General features: G+C 46.0%; 1 long non-coding RNA gene across 1 annotated transcript in view; it reads right to left on the bottom strand.

Annotated features, from left to right (window-relative positions):
* LOC118647692 overlaps positions 1 to 18,393 on the bottom strand; it is a 37,041-nt gene extending 18,648 nt beyond the window's left edge. Inside the window, exon 1 of the long non-coding RNA XR_004964847.1 lies at positions 17,189 to 18,393. This is a non-coding gene — a long non-coding RNA (uncharacterized LOC118647692). The remainder of the gene's footprint in view (positions 1 to 17,188) is intronic.
* Positions 18,394 to 18,982: the final 589 nt, after the last annotated feature.

Here is an 18,982-nt window from a genome sequence, read left to right on the forward strand (position 1 = left end):
GATCGGCGAGAGGCCGAGACCGAGCGAGCTACCCCGCTAGTACGACCGATGTTCCTAGCGATCGGCCAGAGGACGGCCGATCCGCGTGATTCGCAGGCGCGATTACGTCGCGGGGGATGTCACGTATCGCGATTAGGTCGGATTTTAATTAAACGAGAGCCGATAGCATCGCGCGCGGACCCCCAGCCCGACGACGAGTTACTTTCGCGCAATTAATTTCCATACCGCAGATTTTAATCCTCCCGACGTGGATGTGTAACAAGACTAAAGTGCCCAATTATATACTTTGATTTGACATTGCGCGCCGGGCTTTCTACCCGGCTAAATTTCTTTTTTTTTTTTGCGACATATATATAGCACAGTGGCTGCTCAAGAATTCTATTTCTATGAATTCTTTTAAGTATCTAAAGCCCTCTGAAAATTTAGTATGTAAAATCCTTAAAAGTAGAATATTAAAGAAAAAGATATTAATGAAGAGGACGAACGCTAATCTAGTATTTTTAAGCAATTTCTACATATAAAAGCATACTATTTTCTTTTACGTGCGACCCTCAAAAAAATATATGTACAATAATCGGATGGATATATCCAAGTAGTATAATGTAGTTTTCGACACGATCGAAATTTTCCTTCTCGAAGCAGAGCAATCCTAACTGGCACGAGCGGTCGCAAAAAACCAAGTCAGTTTTCTCCAGGCGAATGTACTGGATAGAAACTAGGCGTTTGCGAGAACGCAAATCCTTCCCTCGGCTGCCGCTGCGACGACGGCTTTTCTCGCCGCGCGATGTGAAAGTGGCCGCCATTATCGGAGCTGGGAATCACGCGGAGGCCGAGCGTGTCGTGGCTCGTGACCACGACTTGTACGGGCTTGACTTGCGCCAGGTAGCCAGCCGGCGGACTCGCGCAGATCAGCGCGGCGCAGCGCGTTTCCCGCAGCGCAGCGCAGCGCAAATCACACGTTGCGCGCGTCGGTATGCGGGAGAGAGAGAAAGAGAGAGAAAAAGAGAGAGAGAGAGAGAGAGACCGGGAGCATTGCCGTGTGTGCCACCTCGCCCGCAATTACAACCGCGCGACTCGTAATAACCGTGCGCGGCCACGGTCACGTGTAATATATCCAAGCCACCCTGAGAGCGACCGCGCGAACGGGGCCCGGTGGACTCATTCCCGTTTCTCTCTTTCGCCGGCCAACCCCGGCGTTCCGAGGCAACGCGCATATCCTATATCATCCGACGCGGTCGTCGCGGAACTGCGGGGTGAGCCACACATCTCGGCGATGCCGAGTGCCGAGGCACCGATAGGATCGGGCTGCCGTGCGGCCCGCGACGTTATTTACGATCGATAATTAGCGGTATCTATCGCTGCCGGCGCCAGCCTCGCGCGGTACTCCGCCCAGCCCGGGCCAATGATATACCATAGGCCGCGGGTGGAGAGAAAAAGGCTCTTTCTCTCTCTCTCTCTCTCTCTTTCTCTCTCTCTCTCTCTGTGTTGCCGTCGAGCCACGCCGGCGAATTATTCTCAACGCCTATCATCCTCGAGTTTACTGGGGAATCACTACAATAAAATGTCTACACTTCGTAGATTTCCTATAAAAGATGAAAGCAAACGACACGACACACAGGTTTTTTTTTTTTTTTAATCACAATATAAGTTTCAATTGAAAGTATTTTAAATCAAGAACACGAGGATTCCACGCGTATTGCACAGACAAATATCTAATATGCCATTGTGAACGGAGCGGATAGCACAATAGCGAAATCATCGCGTAGATACATCGTACGGAGGTTGTATATAGAATCAACGGGGCCGGCAAAGCCACACGAGATATTTACGATGAAGAAAGCAAGCCCTTATGCAGCGCGAGGTTGACTTTGCAGAATATATATGTATAGCTGTTACGTGGCGTATTCTTATCGAGGGAAAACATAGATCACAGTCAGAAAATATACTACTATAATTTACTCCTTGCTCAACGCGATCGAACTTGTTATTATTGTGTGTGCCGTTTGCGAGTTCGCGAGTTCGCCTCGAGAGCTCCGACGGAAACAAGACGCGTGCAAAAAGCCTGTCTGCAATCTGAGACACTTAACAATCGAAAGTACAAAGAGTATCGCTCTTCAGTCGAATGGCAAAAGCTGCATCGATCGCGCGTATTTCTAGCATGCGTATACACATTCATAAAATAGTAACAGACAGAGAAAGAGAGAGAGAGAGAGAGAGAGGATCTACGTATATTACGCGTACGTGCGTCCGGTTGCGGAACAAAATTTCGTGGAAACGCATGCGGGGGAATAGCGAGAGATAAACCTTCGCATAACAGCACGATATACCTACCAGCGCATTAACAACGTTAATCAGTGGACGTATACACCTGCAGGGATGGTAGCTATACGCGCTTTATATAAATCATTACAATGTAGATGGATTCTAACGCTTATCTCTCTAGCCGTTGCGGCCATTGCTGCCGGCTGCTCTCAGATATTGCAGATGCCGTGCGCGAGTTACGTCTTCGTACAAGCAGCGTCGCGAAAGAAAGCTGCCGCGGCTTGTAATCGCGCGATAGAGCATCTCTCTCGTTGATCCCCACAAAGTTTTTTAAACTTTTATACAGTTGATTGAACATCCTCTCAAAGAATACTAGTTTCTCTGAGAAAGAGTTGTAACGATAAAAAAAAAAAAATTCGAATAATACGATGTCGACTTTCCGTGTTTCCGTAAAACATTATTTTCCGACAGAACGTACGCGGCAGCGTGCAATATAAAATCGTAATTAATAAATTATCTGAATTTACGTGTGTGTAAAAGTGCATGTGTGTGAAAAAGGTACATGTAAAAAGATTACATTTCAAAATAAAATTGAGAACGTCGAATATGAGCGTTTGCATTCATATTATAAAATATTTCCCGCCGGGGTAAATTGTATCACGAATAATTACTGTAACTAGATGCAGCCCTTCTTTTTTTTTTGCACAAGACAGAGAACATAATTACGTGCGCGCCGATGCCGATAAGCTCGGTAAGCTACTCTCTTTCTCTCTCTCTCTCTCTCTCTCTCTCTCTCTCTCTCTCTCTCTCTCTCTCTCTCTCTCTCTCTCTCTCTCTCTCTCTCTCTCTCTCTCTCTCTCTCCCGTGCGTGGTTTTTATGTGTAAACCGGGAGAACAAACATTGTTGCAACGTGCAGAGTCACTTGACGGAACAGATGGCGATCACAGTGTTGTGCAAACCGGTGGCGCGCGCCCCTCAAGGATATTCGTGTTCGAGACAATTAACACCCCGGGCGCACCATTTTTCAGAGCGCCGTCCGACGGTTTGACACTTTTGACTTGGCTCGCCGCGCCCGCGGTGTCGGAAACCCTAAAACCCGAATTAATTAAGCTAATGGTCAGGACCGCCGAAAGAAGCCGATAAATTGGTGAAGAGAGAGAGAGAGAGAGATAGAGAAAGGGAGAGGGGGGGGAGAGAGGGGGAGGAACGGTAGCCAGGAAATGCGACGGCGGGAAAAGTTGAAATAAATGGACGCCCGTAATGGCAGTCGGTGAGCAGTGCCGACGCGTTGAAAATAATCGTAGAAATTAAAGTTGAATTAGTAACGGCGACGTGACGTGGCGCGCTAATGGCGGATTTAATACCTCAAGGTCGCGATACCTCCCGCTAATTATGCACGGCGGCGTCAAAAGGCAATCTCGTTGTTAATATTCATGCGCTCTGCGTGTTAATAATTATCGTCGCGCGTGAAATATTTAATTATTGCGGAATAATTAGCAGGCGGGCGCGATGTAAAATTTAAATCAAGATTGATAGCTAACCATCCCGCTAATTAATATCTAACGCTTCAAGAAGAGTATTAAATAATAATAAGTTTGTAGATTTCCCTCTCCCCCTCCCCCTTCCCTCTCCTCCCATCCTCTCGACGCCGAATAGCACGCGCGTCTACCTTCGCGTTGAAATATTTATAGATTTGCTAAAAATGCAAAGTGTTGTATTTCTCAGCGTTAACTTCCCAGAGGATAGGTACCCCAACGGGCTGCATAAAGCTACTTAGTTTTCCAGTTAAACTTTCCTCTTCGAAAGTTCTTCGAGTCCTAGCAAAGTTTCCTCTCCTCTCCCTCCTCCTCCCCCCCCCTCCGCGGGGATGTCGAACTCTCTGTGCCGATATGGTTCGATTTCTTGAAATATCCCGGGGAAATCCGCCGGTGATGGCTACCACCGACGTTACGCATGATGCACGAAGCAATGACGGACGACGTTGCGCCGTGTGATGTGTATCGGTATACGGCACACGTGTGTGTACGTAAACACATTTACGCGTTCAGAAACGGAACGAAGTCAAGAGCGCTCGACGGAAACGGAAGTGCCTGTCATAGCTGGATACATAAACACGTCGCGCTATTATATATTCACGCAACGGGTGCCGCGAATAATCTCTTAGTCGCCTAGAATTTCCTACCGGAATGCCTGAACAAATACCGTCACCGTGCGCTCGCTCGCTCGCTCGCTCGCTTGCGATGCTCGAGATGCGCGTGACGCGCGAGTATGGCGTTGCAAGCCGCGATGCATCGGAATGCAATCTAGATTCTCTCAGGACGCCGGCTGGCAAATTGCTTTATCGCGATGTAACGCGCGGCGCTAAAAATATTTCACGATCTTACGTACAACGGATATCATTCGCATCGTAGCTTCGTGTTTATTCGAAAATTTTTCCATTTTCTATTTTCTCTAATGGAAAATGAAATGAGTGAAAAATGTATTGTATGCACGTACACTTAGATCGTAACTCGAACTTTATGGAGGTTGCTTTCTTTCTAGATACAATCGATGCGTTTTAGATAACGAGCTTTGCGGAAATAAAAGAATTGATAAAGGGAGGTCCGCGCGTTTGGCAAGAGGGAAACCTCGGTCGCAGTTTTCGACGAAGCTTTCCGGTAGACCCCGCAGGCCACGTATGCGGGCACCGCATATTATTCAGGGCCGTATCTGTGCCATGTGGTCAGCAGGGCTCTCGGCAATATTTATGCCGTCGTAACTGTCCGCCTACCAGTAAAGGGGTCTCTAAACGCATCAATTTCACGCCGCGGCGCGAAAAGGGCGTGAATATTTGAAACGGATATCCATCTTCGGTTACTTTGTTATTTGGTCGGTGCGGATCGCGTAAAGGACCTAACCTACCGTCCTCCGTCTCGCCGTTCCTTTTAACTCCTCGCGTATCACGTGGCTACATGGGGGGGATAATTTTTATCACAGTAACTTTAGCGGGATAAGAGTTTCACGAAAGTGCAACGCGCAGCCCTCGAGGAGTAACGTATAAAAAAAATATAGCGTAAAAAGTTGCCGTGCAATTTCCGTTGTTGCTTCCTCGAATACAACAGCATCCTCGTGACATTTATTCTCGCGCGCCAGAGATAGGAAGCTCTGAATTTCAAGCGGAATTTCGAGCTCGACCAACGCTCTCTTCGCATGGAAACGGACCGAGACGAATTCGACTCGTACATAATCGATTCGCGCGCGAGCGCACACACACACACACACGTACAGCGGTTGTAGCCGGAGGAACACGCGGAATTTGCCTCACACGGACGATTTGTTTTCTATTCACGGGCGATTTGACGAGGAGGTCGCCGCGACGGCAGCTTTGTTCGCAATTCGGTATAATGTCGCATGTATTTGGATCACGTTCGACGATATGTCAATATAAAGGAGTTACTCGCAGGTCTCTGCATACCAATTCGGGGGCGGAGCAGCTTGTTATCCTAAATACACGAAATCCTTCGGAGACGCACGGTCCGCCTTTGCCCTCCTCCCTTCGTCTTGTCCTTTCCTCCCTCCCCTGTCCCACCCCGATCGTCCATCCTTTTCCGCCATCCCGTCTCAATCCCCCCAGCGAGACCTGGATATAATGCTAGACAAATTGGCGATTCAATCGAATACCAAAGGATACACTGCGTCGCCCGCTGCAACCGTTGGGTGAAGGATCAATTTAAGTGTATTATGGAAATTGATCAAACGTTGTGGATTTCGGTCGTGCGAATCGGAACCGATTAGAAGTTGCGCAGATGTAACAAAGCGATAGACGCTAATGCAAATGTAAAACGTACCAGCGACGTAACATTTGTCTCGAGAAAGACTGAAGAGAGAAACGTGGGGGATCAAATATCCAGGAACAACATTATAAAATGATATTAACTTCATATTATAACAATATATTTATAAACCGCAAGACGAGACGGCAGTTCTCGCGGTACATCGAATCTGTATAGATTTCCCCAACAGGAGAAAGGAGAACTCTACTCGGCTTCTTTCTCGACATCGATTTCGTGGGCCGCGAAAGGGAAACGGAAGGAAGGAGCGCGGGAGGGGTCGCTGCGACCTATCTAATTTTTAACGCCGATCGCTTCACCTCGGAATATCGACGACGTTGCCGCGGAGAAGGGTGCGAAACGCTGGATATAAAACAAGCGAGTTGAAAGATAAATCGTGGGTGCCGATGAAAAGGGATTCCTTTTATTTCCCCGACTCACGGCGCACCCCCGCGACGATCCTCGTCGTCGTCGTCGTCGTCGTTGCCGGTAGTGGTCGGGGGGCGCAGAGATTGGACGACAGGAAGAGGAAGTAGAGAAGAAAAAGAGAGAGCTCTCGCAGCTTTATTCGCGAGGCTCTTTTTTACATCTCGATTCCTATCCGACGGCATCTCGTGTTCGCTCTAGCCTCTTCCCCCCGAACCTCGTCGCCGTCGCCGTCGCCGTCGTCGTCGTCGTCGTCGTCGTCGTCGTCTCGGGGGCTCGACTATAAAATATTTGCTTTGGTAATGAGGCCACGGTTGAGCAGCGCCCATGGTGCACCCCGGCCGAAGGGTAGGATTCGAAGTGCAAATAGGAGAATAAGAGGGATTTGAATTATCGTGACACACACACCTCACCGACTGCGCTGCGACTCCGCCACTCTCTTCCGTGCTCTAGCACACGATCCAGCCGATAGCCTCTGCCAAGAGGAGCAATCGCTGTGAACCGAGTGCATACGAAACGAACTCGGGGAAACGCGCACGTCGTTAGTAAGTTACCAAAACGCCGACGGGAGAACGAAAGTGAAACGAAAAACTTAATTTTACACACACACACACACACACAAAACGATAAAAGACTCGACTTCAAAGTTTCGCGTTTTATTAGAAATGTGCAGAGATTCTAATAATAAAAATTTTACGAACTCGTAGTTAACATCTGTCCTTATGTACAACGTCTGTGATGTGAGAAACGAAATAATTCATCTGCCATCTCTAGATTTAAAAGATAAAATAGATGGCCTCTTTCTCTCTCTCTCTCTCTCTCTCTCTCTCTCTCTCTCTCACTAGATAACTCTCTCGGTATTTCATGGAGGAAGCAATCAACTTTTGCAAAACACTAATTACCACTTCCCAAGGGTGTACGGGCGGTTCTTCCTGCGTCATCTCACGGTGATAATTCAATCGTGATAAAAACAAGCCGGCAAACTCACGCACGAATTATACGCTAATTAGAGCCACGTGTAAATGTGCGGGCAAGGACGAAGCATCTATTTACACATCGAGCGTAGAATCAATCGCGTTGGGATCTCCGAGATGAGCGTACGTTTCAACTCTCTCTCCATCTTACTCCCGGGAGGGAGCGAGGGAGAGGGACGAGATCGAGCGGAGTCGTTGCAGCGCGTTAACGCACAATACCGTAACGAGCTAATCACGATATCAAATTCTTTGCCTGTCAGCGCGGCATTTCGATGCTAAGATATCCGGGCGTCGTGCCGGTAGGGGGTCCGGCCCGTAGAAAAATGCCGGATGACCGATTATGATGAAGCGATTCCTCGCGCGCGGGACGGACCCCGGGCGAGACAAGGGGATGGAACGGGAGGGACGTGAGAGGAAGCTAGAACGAAGACAATCCCGATGTATACATACCTCGGGGCGAATCACCTCGGATAATTGAAACACGCAATATCGTACTTACGATAATGCATCTGCGCGCTGTCATCGTCATCGCCGTCACCGTCATCGTAACGTCGTTGCTGATGAAAACTCGCAGCATATCTCTCTGAATTTTTCTACCAATTCAATTCTATAATTACTCGCGTTTTCTATAAATGGTACTTCGTTTCGTTCAAGAACTAATTTGTAGTAATTCTACTGCATATTACTCATTGTTCTCAATGCAAACGGCTTAAATAGTTTATGGACAAGCAAAGATTTAGAGAGACATGATGCTAAAATTCTTTTTTCTCAACTGCGGGAGATACTAATCGTTCCCCTGATAGAAAGTTCTGCCGGTCGCAGAACTCTCGCGAGTCGTTAGATCAACGAATCGTGCAAGATCGGATCTTTCCGAGAACGAGGCTCGTCCGGGAAGCGATACGACGGACGATACGTCGCAGATCGGTATTTACGACTCGCGCGATGAAATCCCGCGCGGTGGTGGTATTGCTAGAACCGCGCGCGGCGGAACCACGGGAGCCTGTCGCTTTTGATCAGCGGTGCCGCCCGCGATCGAAATCTCCACGTGCAGCCCCGAGCCGCCGAGATATACTTCTCGTTCTACAAATTGCTCCGAAGCCGCTCGTGCTGTTTGTTTTCGCATACTGCCGGAGACGCCGCAGCCCGGGACGGGTCCGAGAGCCCGTCCTGTACCCGAAACCCGATTGTAATCCCCGCGTGTAATTTCAATCAATCCCGCTGTACGTCGAACCCATCTCTACCCCCGCCGCGCTCGTCCCCTTTCTCGCCCCCGACAATTTCCGGACTACGCTCTGCTCGCGGTGTTGTCCTGTTACGCGGATTGTCGGTTCTCCGGTTCTGTACACGAGGAGATTGTGCAGGTAACATGGGATCCCGACCGAGTCCGAAGGAGACCAAGTGCGCCAGGTACGTGCGACGTGGTGTCCGGTGCCCCCACGTGTCAGATCGATCATACATCGTGCCGAACGTGCGTCGAAGCACCCCCCGCTGCGTACGGGACAACTAGCCCCGCAATCGGGTTTCCCCCGCCTCCCTTTTCCTCCCTCCCTGCGCCGACGCTCGGTCCGATTCCCGCCTGACACGCACGCACACACCGCCGATACCCCACGCCCGATATGTGCCACAATAAAAGTACTATCCTAGCGCCGACACGTGATGACTCTATCGGACGGAGCCCGGAGCCGGCCTGGCCCTTTTCTGAGAATCACGCGTCCACGCTTCACGTCTCGAGCACGATGCACCAGTCATCGTCGAGACGTCCTCGGTATGTTGCTCTCTTCCCCCGATTCCTACTGCCCTCCCCCTCCCCTCCCCGTTTCCTCGTCCGGTCGGTGAACAACCGGTCGATCTCCTCTCTTCGCGAGGAACGACGACCCCCTCGAAGCGCCTACCTTCTACGGCACTGCTGCCTTCGAGCGAGATCGAACTGGCGCGAAATGGATCTGGCAGTTGGAGCCGTGGAGTTTCTCTCGGTTGTTCCCTTTTTTTTTTCCTCCTCCCTCTTCAACTTATCGATAATATCGGAGGCGACTCTCGCGCGTAGTCGTACCCGCGTCCCTCGGTCGATATCTCGGCGGCGTCGGGCGACGGTAATTTGAAGGAGATACGAGGCGTTCCGCAATTAGCTTCCTTCGCCGGAGTGGAGGGAGATTGACACATTAATTACAAAGGATAATCAATATTAGCAACCGGAATATTAGCCTCTAAAGTCTGAGTAAGCTGCGTGTACAATTAGAGTTCGATTGAAAACTTTTTGTCATACGAAATCACGAGTATTAAACTGAATGTTTCAACTTGCCGTTCGTTATGATTTCCGTGCGTGGCAAAAGCATCTCAAACGCTTAAGGCGATTAAATTGCCATTGTTTTATTTGCTTCTTCCTTAATAAACAATAAAACTAAATGAGAACTACGAATAAAATTTATTATTATCAAATAACGAAAATATCATCGGCAGGATTAAAAACATATTTTCGTTTTCTCGAAAATGTTGCAAGAGTAACAAAAGCTCTCTCCGCCGTAAATCGCAATTGATACATTAATGAGCTTTGCAACAAACATAATGGATACTTTTCGCATCCATAAATTATCTCGTTAGAAAGTTACGATTTCATTATTTTTTATTAAGAACGCCGAGCCATCGGTAGAGTTCCCCGCATATACACGCACGTCCCCCTATAAATCGCATCAATGCACTGTCGACGAAACGAATAATTTGACGTGGCAATGGCGTTATATCGGCGCGCGATCTAACGAGCGCGCAACGCGCTCGTCAGAGGCGAGGCTTTTTTTGCTAACCGGCACTCCGACGCAGAGAAACTTATACTTAAGTCGGCGGGCTCGCGCATTTCGATCTCATGCAAATTAGATCCGGCGCGTATCGCGTTCCATCCGAGCCCCTCGCTCGATCCCTGTCGGGGCCCCCGTGACGCAGGCAGAAATCGAGCGATTTGGTCGATCGGCGATTCGTCAGCGCGACTCCGAGCCAATGAAAATTTTCACGCCGCGGCCGCCATCGCGGCCGATCGTCGCCGGAGTTAGCGCGAGAGAGTTCCTATCGAGATATTTATTATCGCGTCAGTATTAGACGCCGGGGCTGATCGCGCAGCTCATTCGCGACTCCGTGTGTCTCACCCGACGACGCCTACGACCCCCGTAGTTGCACGTGACCGAGATTACAGGGTACGCGACCCCTGCACGAGTCGACGAGTTTCTCTCCTTCCCTCCCCCGCCCCTCCCTTTTGCTTCTCCATCTCCTTTCCTCTTTCCTCGAAAGATTATTTAAATTTGCCACGCGTAGTCTCAAAGATTTGCACCTTTCCCCTCGCGAAATTATCCGCCTGGCGAGTGCTTTGTTTCGAAGATCGACGCGCTACGTGATCCTAATCTCTGATTAACGCGGAATATGCACCTCCAAATTATTGTCCCGGTTAAGTATAGCGCTGGTGTTGCTACGTGCTCGAAATTAATTTCAAACGTTAAGAGAAAATATTTGGTATTATCTTTACGGAACGTATTTTAAAACTCAAAATAAAATGGACCGGTGCACGACGTTCGCGATATTTATTTTGCAACTTTCAACGTACTGTATACGTATTTGTGAATTTACACGTGGTAACCTTGTTGTCAGTCGCGTACAGAGAGGCTCGAGTAGGCAGGCAGTGGTACGAGTCATTCCGTGCGTCGTCGCATTAGTCTTCGAAACGCGATCGTGACACGTACGACGAGATGCCGAACACGCTCATAATTCCCCACGTGTATTCCAATTAACCATTATCGAGCCGATGATTAATTAGCTGCCAAATTTAGCGACTCGTAAACATATCGAGATGACGGCTGTCCGTCGAGACAGATCTCACGTGATTTATTCGTTATTTATTGGCGTAGAAATCGGAGCGTAGGAGAATGAGAATTGTAAATTATTATTTCGCGCACAAGCGATAATTATTAAATATTTCTGTAATGCTTGGTTTCAGTTACAGGTTTTGCGTCATACTCTAATTTTTTTTTGAATTTATTAAACCTGATTTAAGTAACGCATATAATAACTGTTGTATTATTTATTAATATATGTATACTTTGATATTTTTACGAACAGTTTATTCTGCCTTGATTAATCATCGATTTTTTTCCCTGTCGTTTGAGATTTGTTTGTTTTGCCTTTTCGCGTAATATCATAAATGCCAAGCGTATCATACTTTTTTTCTTCCGTCGCAGTACAATAACGTGCGCATCGCGTGCGATTAACAGCGGGGATGCTATACGCAAAGCGCTACGCGAACATCGTATTTCTGTTGATTAGTGCGCGCACGATCGCAATTAACCGTATTTTCGCAAGTGAGTATTGTGTCAATGCTATAAAAAAAAGAAACAAAGAAGAACACAAGAAGACAAAGAGACCTGAGAGGCATCACACAAACACACACACACACACACACACACACACACACACACACACACACACACACACACACACACACACACACACACACACACACACACACACATACACATAAATAATGGAACAACCTAAATACTATTTACTATACATTATTTATTTGAAAAATTAATTGTATCTTATACGCGCAAAAAATTTTTTGAAATACTCATTATTTTGCATGTTGATCTAATTTGAATTTATATTATATTTTCTACATATGTGTGTGTGTGTATGTGTGTGGTGTGTAAATGGATCTTCTACGAATCGAGAATGAATTAATTTATAATATACAACGCGCGATTGCTCACGAAGATTGGCATCGTTGACATTTAACGGGACAAAGGATCGAACGTTAGGGACGAGATAACAGTTACGTATACTCCTAATTGTCCGTTCGGCGAATTAAAAAACGGAATGACGAGTGATTCATTCTTCCCTTCCAATTGAAACTCCTAATCAGAAAATAGACGGATGCTAAACCTCATTGTGTTCTGATCATTACGCTATTCTGGTATACGAGAATTGTTGAATAACTCGGATTTTAATATTTCCCCCGACTATAGAAAATGTAAATTATATTTCCAATAATGTATCTTAGCGTTAGCAATAAACACGAACGACAATATTCCATTTGCGGTCCAGTCTCCATCACTGTAGTTGCAGAGCATAACCGCAGACCTCAGAAAAAATCATATTTCTCTCGTATTATTAACCTATTTTAATGAGTAAAATATTATTTTGATAATTACTGTCTTACCTCGGCAATTATTCCTCGGTGATGTTTCTAAAAAAAGTCTCAATCTCAAAGATTATAAAAATTATACGTACATCAAACGATAAAATTTCTATAATGTATGAACGTGTGAAAAAAAAATTGCCTGAGGCAAAGCGCATCAATGTCAAACCCAACATCCTAAAAGCAATAAAGATAACGAGCTGCACGATCGTTTAACGATTACCGAGAAAAAGGAAAGGCCGCAAGACCCTCCAAGTTTTCCCAGGTCCACTCGCGTCGAGCGACATTCAAAGACTCTCTCGGTCTTTCGGGGGGGGGGGGAGGGGAGGGCGAGAAAGACGGCGAGAGACGCGAGAGGATCTTTAATTCGCCGCTGACCGGCGCCCATTTACTTTGCGGTCGGCGCTTGCAATTGCAACGGGCCGCGCAAGTCAGTCCCTGATGCGTCCTGCGGTCGAACGTCATCACCGTAGCTCACGCGCCCTGACGCAGGATGCACCTACCCTGCGGGACCTTCTAATATTCGAAATTGCTCGTCTTGGCATGTTTATTTGACGTCGGGGCTGCCGTAGAGAGTCGCCCGTCCCATCTCAACCACCCCTCCCCCCCCCTCCCTCTCTTTCACCACCCGGTCTCGCTCTTTCTTTCCCCTCTTCCAATTTGCCGGCTGACATTTCTCAACTCCTTCCGTCGCGCCCGCGCGCCTCGTGGTGCCCCTTTTTTCGCCTCCTATGTATCCGTCCCACGGATTTCTTCCCCTTTCTTTCCCCTTACCATTTCGTCTCGTCTCGTCTCGTCTCGTCGCGGCGACGACGACGGCTTTCGTCGTCGGCTGAAGCGCCAACTGAGAAAAACGCGGTAACGCGCCCGAACGAACGAGCTGGCGCATTCTACGTCGACTATATCACGATCGCATCGTGACTCGCGATGTGCCTGATTTACGTATATCGGCAGCCTGCATCTCTTTCATGGTCCGATACAGCTGGATATGCTTGATTTTAATGGAACATCAATACATTTATGACCGTATGACCCGTATGCGCGAGAAGAAAATCAATATCGCGCGATTTCTCGAATTCTCCTTTGTGTCCTGATTATTATGGATTTATATTTCTACACTGAGAAAAAAAAGTTGAAATATAATATTTTCTTCAATATATTTATTACATGTAAGTAAATCTATGATAAAGAAATAAACATTTCTAAAAAAATTTATCTTATTTTTCTTACTAATTGGTCAATTTGCTTATAAAACTTTACATTTCGCCATATTTTATTTCAACAAAATAAATGTATATTACAAATAAATTTTTAAGCAGCTGTTTCTCGCAGCAGAAGGTTCTTAGAGAACTCATCGATTTGCTATAAATAATTTATGAGCGATATTGTACGGAGTCGTATACGGTTGCTTAACTGCATGACGCGAGATAAACCGCATTCTATCCGCCCGCTAATTACTCGATCATCGTAAATGATTATCTATAGAGAGAGAGAGAGAGAGAGAGAGCACCGTTAGGTGACTTCGCCGAAACGCTTCTGCCTCTACCGTTTAAACGAAGAACCCCAAGTATATTCATGTTTTTATCCCCGAGGGATGATAAGTAAAAAAAAGTGTAAATGCAGACTGTCGACTCGCGCCTCTCTCCCGAGCAACGACGACGACGACGACGCTCTTTCCAAGTTCCACGTTAAAATGTAGGATACAAGTCGGACGGTAGGACAATGCACTTACGTCGTGCGGAACGACAAACCGCGGTTGCAAAAGCGCTCGTAACGCGGCGCGCATCCCTCTGCATTATGCATCGCGCGAACAACGGCGCGCGGCGCATCAATCTAAGACACCACCACGTCCGCCACGGCGATAAATCGGGCGATATACACGGGCGCAGAGGCGCGATGTAACGCGGCGCGATATCGCCGCGCGGGCAGATAATTACCAGAAAGTGCGTTTTATAAAACCACCGCTAATTACAGGCTCCCGGGCTTCCGCGGGGCCCGACCGCCCCGCTGTTCTCATGCAGATGAGGCGGCTTCTTCTAGGAATCGACGCGAAAGCGAACTATCTTATTATACCACGCGATCCTAGAGATTGTCCTTATCGGCGTAAAAATACCGCCGCGAATAACAGTATATAATCTTTTACGCCCGGAATACACACACACGGTAATCGAGCGTAGCTAAGCTCCCGGCTGTTTTGTGTAGATTAAAGAGCGATTTACGAGACAGTCTCGCTTTGTTCAAATAACGTTAGAACCGAATTTTCCTATTTGCGTCTACGCACGCTAAAAGAATATTAATGTAACTGCGTTCTGAAATTTGAAAAAACTTGAAGGGGGCCACTTTACCCCGGATAATCTTTAACGAAAATCGATTTTACGTTCACCGGTTCGTTCGTATTCAATTTGAAAAAAAAAAAAAAAGAACATCGAGAGAAGCGCGCGCCATATGTGAAACATAGGTACATAAAAGAGGATAAAACGCTTGTATTAGATGCCTGTCTTTTTAATTTAAATCGATGCTCGTTTCCGTGACGTTCGCGCGTCGGGTAAACGGAGCCGCGGTCGAACAACACCTTGCGTAATACATTTTTAATTCCGGTAGGCGCATCGAGCCGGGCATTCGATATCACTGGCGGATCTGTGACCGGATATCGCATAGGCGCATCTCGGTCGTTAGGCCCCGCGCTTTTTTTGCGATACGATCCCTATCACTACAAATGAGCGCCATTTGCTCGCGAGCCGACGGCGCGGGGTGACGGGATACACGAACCCGAATCGGCCGTATTGCTCGGCGAGACTTTCGCCACGCGGTTTTGCACTCGCTTTACCTATGTACGTATATAAAGCGTGTCGCACCGACGACGCCAGGATCCCCGTAATTTCCCGAAAGTGCGCGAGTTGCGAGAAGTTCCAGTTTGCGAGAGATTCGACTTCGTTTGTAATTCACTTGACTACATTAATTACGCGACGGTGTCGCTCTACACCGGGTGTCCCGGAAATAATATGCTATCATTATAGATCTCTGTAGGAAATTTATCGTTCGTACCGCCGGAAATTCAGTACCTTTCGTCGCGATTCTTCTTAAAATTATACGTTACCGAAAAGTGATTCTTTTGAGCAAGTTCTACTCGAAATGGATAATTAAATTGATTCAGTTACTGAAAAGTTTAATCTTCTGCATCGAAAAAGAAATTTAAGTGCATCCTAAAAATTTTATATGTATGTTTGAACATTGAGAAAATCAAATAATTTAACAAATAAGAATTAAATCAATGCAAATAAGTCTCATTTCAATTTAAAGTTATTTAAGAAAACTATCTTTATAAAAACATACTCACAAAAATATATATATATATATAATAATTTGTACAATAACTTTTTTAACAAACAATATTATGTCACATTTAGATTACTATAATATGTATTCCTATGTGAAATAAGAATAAACATTCTCAACAAGTTTAAATTCGTTATGCAAACCCTTCGCTTTCGATTTCTATCCCGAAAGAGTTAGTTTAAAAAAAGCTATAAAAAAAACCCATCGTGGTTCGAGATCGGATGTTCGTACTTGCATTGGCAAGCAGCGCGAGGGCCCGCCAATTTGTGCTTATTAATTCGAATTATCGCTGCCAAGTGGGTGTCCAGTAGAGGATATTAAAACCTCTGACCTTTAGCAGGATGAATTATGCCGAAGTCTATCGCGGCTAAGTCGTTCTTGTATTTCATGCTCCGTAAAAATGTGCAACAAACGTTCATATCATAAAATCGACCTGAGAGATTAATATATTTCCTGAATGTCAATATTTGTGTTTTTTTTGTAATAATTTTTTCTAAGTACCTGACACAGTTACATTAATGCATGTTACGTTTTGTGTCATGTTACGTTATTGTAAAGTTTGTTATCAAAATATATTATGTCACTTAGAAGATAATATGAAAAGATAAATACGTGTGAGAATAAATAATCTGCCACAGATCAATCGTATCTTAAAGTAGGGAAGAAGGAGTTACGTCAAACACGAAGCAATTTTGAATAATTATGTAAAATAACACTGAGACTATTTTCGTGCACGTTATTTGGGGTGATTTAAAACTTTGATAAATTTTTTAATACAGTAAAATAAATTATTTCTCGATAATCCCGGCAATTGTAATCAAACAAATGATTTCGCGCTTTCAATCAATAGAATCGTTATAAGTAGTTATTAAAGAACAAAAAATAATCATAATCGCTTTGCTGTCGCATATTTCGATTAATCCTATGTAATCAATTTGCGAAAATTCCATTGTGCAAGTAATACTACGGTCACGCGGAGTTTACTTGACGAGACTGTCGCAACTTGTCGACGCAATATATCCAGGCGGTTTATATATTTTCCATTTATACGCAGGTTAAACTTCTCCAATGATCGATATAACCCTCTTCGATCAACTATTCCGATCGACTCGGAAGGAAATCGCAACGTGTTTGAAACGCGCCGTCCCTCTTCCCTGAGAAGCAAGAATATCTCTCCTCGCATAGCCGAGCAGAGCAGACTTACCGTAACCGGCAGGCCGCGAGACTCGTCCGTTGTTTCCCCAAGCTGGAATCGAGTTGTCCGATCGAGCCCTCCGGAATTAGGCGGACACGGCGGATCACGAGCATGGTGGACGAGGACACTCGTTGGAGGTTGGAGTAGCCGTGACGTCACGGCCGACCGAAATCCATGGACGAGAGCCACTCTATCGCAGGCCGGGGAGGGATATCGGCGTGTTCCCCGTGCACTCGAGCACCCGCGGAATCCGTGCGACGGATAATCTCACGGCAAGTCGCGCGGAACTCGCCGAATCCCCGGCGACGAGTACGACGAGCGCGACGACCGCGGCGACCGACCCGACCCGTTGCACCCACAGTTATCACTGGGAACGCGGAATCGATCCGCGGCCGGGATCGCATCGATTTCCAATTTGATTGGTCCGCTGCGAACGTACAGCGGAATCTATCCGCTGCATGTTCACGGCGTACGAACGCGCTCGCACCGACGCGACGCAATGGAGCTTTCTGTCCCTTTTATTGGTTATGGTTTCACCGCAGATATGCATAATACTGAAACGTACACCGGCAATGGGTACTAGAGTCACGCGTTTCGGCTAGATTGATAGACGGAGTCGGACGAGTATCGAAAGTCCACGAGATTGAGATGGATGATTAGCTCGAGGCGAATACCTGTTCCGACAATCGGGCTGCAATTTGTCGCAACGTCGCCCGGACGAATTAACCGAATGGACGGCAATGATCGTAACGAACTCGTCACGCTCCGTTTCCACGGAGTTATCTCGACAAGGTACTTTCGCGCGAACGCTCTCAACGAATCCGTAAGTACGTGTGCTTGTCGGACGAAGCGACAAACACGACCCGTCGACACTATGCGATTCCGCCGAAAGACGCGGGACGCGAGAAACAGCGGGAAAAGGCGGGAAAATAGAAGACGGGTCCGTGTTTCGATCTTTTTAGTCGCGCTGCAAATTCTTTCTTATTGGCGACTTATTATTATGTACGAACAGCTATAAAATGTAGGTATTAATACGTACAGACTGAATATGCTTTAAAATTTTATATAAGATTTCGTATACATTTAAATTTTGAGCAATTTTTTTCTAATGAGGAGCTAATTAGCACTGTAAGTTAATACCGAAAGTGTAAATGTATTCGTTCGATATATACATATAAATTTTTCTACTCAAGAATACTGTTCCATGTCTTTTTTTTATTTAGAAAATACAATAATAATATGTAGCTATTAATATGTATATGAACTATGCTTCAAAATAAATATGCTTCAAAATTTTATAAGATTTTGTATGCATTAGAATTTTCAGCAATTTTTTTTTAATAAGAAGTTAGTACTGTAAATTAGTACCGAAAGTAAATGTTTGTAGTTCGTTTGGCATATGTATAAATAAAAATTTCTCTACTCGAGAATACTGTTCCACATCTCTTTCTTATTTAAAAAATACAACACATGATGACACAATAGCATGGGAGCAAGCATACACAGTTTTCAGTCATTCGGGTTTTTCGCTTTTATAATAAAAATACAAAAGCTTAGTTTTTATACGGGTATATTATGCAGGGTCTACAATTGGCAGTAGTAGTAAGGTTGTAAGCCGCAAACCACAAGAATTGACCAATTACATTCGATTATTCTTTTCACACTCAATTATAATTGGTTAGTTTTTACTGACAACCTTACTTATTACTACCATTGTAGACCCTGCATTACATTCGCTTCAATCTTTCCAGAAACCGTACGCCCAGCGCCATCTGCCCCGAGGTAACCGAAGCGAGCGTTTGT

The sequence above is a fragment of the Monomorium pharaonis genome, chromosome 10, assembly GCF_013373865.1.
Source record: "Monomorium pharaonis isolate MP-MQ-018 chromosome 10, ASM1337386v2, whole genome shotgun sequence".
Classification (NCBI taxonomy): Eukaryota; Metazoa; Arthropoda; class Insecta; order Hymenoptera; family Formicidae; genus Monomorium; species Monomorium pharaonis.